The sequence below is a fragment of the Triticum aestivum genome, chromosome 4B (assembly GCF_018294505.1).
Source record: "Triticum aestivum cultivar Chinese Spring chromosome 4B, IWGSC CS RefSeq v2.1, whole genome shotgun sequence".
NCBI lineage: Eukaryota > Viridiplantae > Streptophyta > Magnoliopsida > Poales > Poaceae > Triticum > Triticum aestivum.
In genome coordinates, this window is record NC_057804.1 from 397,122,552 (window position 1) to 397,127,505 (window position 4,954).

Sequence of the window (4,954 nt, forward strand, 5' to 3'; positions counted from 1 at the left end):
TTGATTTAGTAGGCTAGTTGATTTAGTTGACTTAGAAAATTTTGATTTAGTTGATTTAGTAGGCTAGTTCATATGCAACATTTTGATTTAGTTGATATGATTTAGTTGATTTAGTAGGCTAGTTGATTTAGTTGACTTAGAACATTTTGATTTAGTTGATTTAGTAGGCTAGTTGATTTAGTTGATTTAGAACATTTTGATTTAGTTGATTTAGTAGGCTAGTTGATTTAGTTCACTTAGAACATTTTGATTTAGTTGATCGTTAATCCTTTGCTCATATTGCTTTAGGAAAAATGGCGCCACCACCACCACCACTATGTCGACTGTGCAAGTCAAGATGCGCCAGCAGCCTTGCAACTGGCAAGCTGTTCGGCATCTACTTCCAGCCGAGTTTTCGTCATGCGGCGGTAAGAAATTAGATGAAATGTAATCACTATTTTATTTTAGTGTTGGCATTACTGCATTATGTCATTTTGCTTATTTTACACAGATCGTCCCATGCAATGTGAGGTTGAAATTCAACAAGCTGACAGGAGACACTGTGACATTTGAGGCTCCTGGGGGGACGTACACTATGGAGGTCGAGAAAGGACGAATATGTCACAGATTGGAGGAGATGGATGGGCCCGTTTCGTCGCTCGCATGCGTCTTACTAGTGGTGAGTTGATCATCTTCTCCTTCCGAGTAGAAAGACCCAAGCTAGCCGTCATTTATCTCAACCTGGTGGAAGATGATGAAGATGACGAAGATGATGAAGATGATGAAGATAATGAGGACCCACTCGATGAAGATGATGAGGACCCACTTCATGAAGCCATCGTAGCTCAAAGAACAAGGCCGAGTGAGGAGGAGGTGTCCAACCTGTGGGACATAATTCCTCCACGTGCTGACTTTGTCGGGGTGCCATTCGTGACCCGCTTGACAAATACCATGGTTGATCGACATGATATGGTATGTTATATACTTACAAATGCAAATTATCCAATGAATTACTTAGTGTAGAGTTTTAGTGTAGAGTTCGATCACATGCTTATTAGTGTAGAATCTAAGGAAACTATTAATAGTGTAGATAATCCATATGTACTTATTTGCGAGGCTATTTATTAATTGATATGTTTTCTTATTCAGAAATTGGCAAAGAGCATATCTGTGAGTTATGGTATCGAGCCTAATGAAGAAGGCTCAGCTGGACTATGCCTTACTACAAGGGGCTCCGTCACAACCTGTACTTATCGCGTGGACACGGACGATCGCACACACTTAAACTCGGTTGGGTGGAAGAAATTCCTCGATGGCAAGAATCTTCGTGTTGGACAGGCCATCCTAATTACTATCAGGAAGACCAACCGCCCAGGCTTGAGGATGATGATTGTCTTTGATATCATCTAGAACTACATATGTGTGTGTGTGGCTATATCATCTAGAACTACATATGTGTGTGTGTGGCTATATCATCTAGAACTACATATGATGATCGTCGTCAATATCATCTAGAACTACATATGATGATGGCCGTTGATATGACCTTGTATTGCTTGAGGATGCATGTTGACTATGCATGAAATTGTTATTTAGTACTCCCTTCGTTCCAAATTACTCGTCATGGTTTGAACTAAAACCACGACGAGTAATTTGGAACGAAGGGAGTACTACCTAGTAATGGTTTATGAATTTGATATCTACTAGCAGTACCTAGTATCTAGTATTTGAAAGGGAAACTGAAAGGGAAAGGGTAGTGGGAAAATGGTGGAAGATATAGCAGTAGCGAGGGATGGCGAAATCGCTACAGCTAGTTAATAGTAGCGCGTTCCTGAAAAGCGCTGTTGATATCGTCAACAGTAGTAGCGCGTGTTAGGGCCGCGCTACTACTATGAGTTAGCTGTAGCGCCTTATTAGTAGCGCGGCCCCCCGTGCTGCTGCTAGCCTCAAAACTCGTGCTACTACTAGGGTTTTCCCTAGTAGTGTTTTGTAATGTGAACAATAAAAAACAGCAAGGTAGTAAATAGTAAACGGAGCACAAACGGTATTGCAATGATGGAAAATTAGGCCTAGGGTGCATACTTTCACTAGTTAATAATAAAGCACGGATTGACTCCATGGGTTCACCATCATAATACGCTTTCTTATCATGTCATAATATGTTTTTACGATTGGTATAGACAAAATCGTATTATAAATGAGGTGGTACTATTTTGGGGTCCGTCCACCTCGCTCCCATAATTTTCATCCATTGGTTGGGCCTATTGGACGGACTACTAGGCCTTTTGTGGGCCACGAGCCACTTGAGAAAAAAGGTACATTGGGCTACAAATATTTAGTGCCTGGTGTACATCGAACTCCTAACTCCTGACCTACCGTCTGTCCATAGGAGCAGCAACCAACCAGGCAACATTGATTCATGTAAAATAGTCCCACATTGGCGTTTTAAAGCTACTCCTACAAGTTTATATAGTTAGCAAGTTCGCTGGAATATCATCAAGACGCCTAAAGTAAAGTGATGAGATGTTGCATGAACAATTAAACGACGGATTGAGGGTCTTCGATCTGAGGAAGGATGGATTTCAGAGGGATTTAAAGGAAGAACGAATAAAAGGAGGGCTGGATTAAACGGGGGAGATTGAGGGCCGTCAATTAGAGGAAGGAAGAATGGATAAAAGGAAGGATGGATTTAAAAGGAATTAAATAGGGGGGATTGAGGGATGTCAATTAGAGGAACGATGGATTTCAAGACAGGGAAAGTGCACACTACAAATTAAAAGGAAAGGATGGATTTCAGGAGAGGGATATAGATGCATTGAAAGAAGGCCCAATCCGAGAAGGATTGGTGATGGGGGATGTACATTAGAAATATATTGCGCCCCTTTTTGTGCCAGACCGGCCGAGAGAATTGATTATGTGGATATCTGGGCATGCTTTTGAAAGGATGAAAAGACAATGAGCAGCAATGTGTCTGGTAGCCCTGCAAATGGTTCTCATATTTGGAAACTTCTATGGAAGTTGCGTGCTCTTATCACATGTGACAATGCAGGATTATTTTGGGACACAGCCAATGAATATTTTGACCTTAAGGTCCCAAAGCTACAACCTGTAACTTGGTTGAGATATATTTTAGACCTGTCTTTTATCAGCAAGAAGATGAGTGCTGTTGTGGTTTCAGTAATGTGGGAAATTTGGAGCAGTAGAAATAAATACACACATGAGGAAGTCAAGTTTGAGCCCCTAAAATTGATGCAATTAGTAGTTGAACATCTTGCTGCTCTGAACATCCCAGACCAGGGGCAACAAGGGATTATAGGACCTGTTGAGAGATGGAAGCCACCTGAGAATTGGTAGTTCCAAATTGACTCTGATGGTGTGGTCAGCATGGTGCAGAGGTGTCTGGAGTGGCTGCAGTTGTTAGAGATCATTCTGGTATTTTCATCGTTGGGAGGTGCAGTAAATATGAGGTTGTATCGCACACCTTTCTGATTGAATTGTTGGCGTGCCGGGATGCTATGCTTTTGGCTGTCGAACGTGGTTTCAGTTTTAAATTTCAATTTGGTAGGAGGAGTACCAATGGAGCTGCTCATACGTGTTCCAAGGAGGCACTAGACCTTTTTACTTTCTGTTTGTTTTGATGTAAGCCTTGACTATCTGATTATTGCTATGCAGTCGGATATGTACACGCCTATTAATGAATAAAATGCTTTGGAGGCGGTACAAAAAAATTAGAATGAAACATGGATCATAGAAGGAAGGGACGTGCACCCTCCATGACAATTTGGGAATTACTAAAGGAAAAATAAATTGTGTGCTGCATGGAATCGAACCAAGGAAGTAGTCAACCATCTTCTGTTGGCGGCAAAGACAAAACATCGGCCTGCTCCTCTACTTTCTGACATAGCCCCTGCCACCATGATCCGTGTGGTATCCCGGGAATGACTTTTCGTGCCACTTTCCTTTTCCTATAATAAATCCACTACCTATTTATATTTGTTTTCTTATTTACTATTTGACTTTCTTAGCCCCATCTTTCGTGTTCACATTAGTGAGCCGCATGTTAATCAAATATTTAATGCTCTATCGAGTGCCACGTGAACCTATTTTTCGAGCGCCACGTGAACCTATTGTTGACATTAACTTCATTCAACCAAGTTATGTTCTTCTTCCTCCCTTTCGTGTTGGCATGCTGACTAAGGAGCATGTGTTTCTCAAAGTACCATGCTACCTATTGAGCACTGTGTTGGTTTTCCCTTGAAGAGGAAAGGGTGATGCAGCAAAGTAGCGCAAGTATTTCCCTCAGTTTCTGAGAACCAAGGTATCAATCCAGTAGGAGGCTACATGCAAGTCCCTCGTACCTACACAAACAAACAAGAACCTCGCAACCAACATGATAAAGGGGTTGTCAATCCCTTTACGACCACTTGCAAGAGTGAGATCTGATAGAGATAGTAATAAGATAAATATTTTTGGTATTTTTATGATATAGATTGGAAAGTAAAGATTGCAAAATAAATTAGATCGGAAACTTATATGATAGAAAATAGACCCGGGGGCCATAGGTTTCACCAATGGCTTCTCTCAAGATAGCATAAGTATTACGGTGGGTGAACAAATTACTATTGAGCAATTGATAGAAAAGTGCATAGTTATGAGAATATCTAGGCATGATCATGTATATAGGCATCATGTCCGCGACAAGTAGATCGAGACAATTCTGCATCTACTACTATTACTCCACACATCGACCTCTATCCAGCATGCATCTAGAGTATTAAGTTCATAAGAACTGAGTAACGCATTAGGGAAGATGACATGATGTAGAGGGATAAACTCAAGCAATATGATATAAAACCCATCTTTTTATCCTCGATGGCAACAATACAATACGTGCCTTGCTGCCCCTGCTGTCACTAGGAAAGGACACCACAAGATTGAACCCAAAGCTAAGCAGTTCTCCCATTACAAGAAAGAT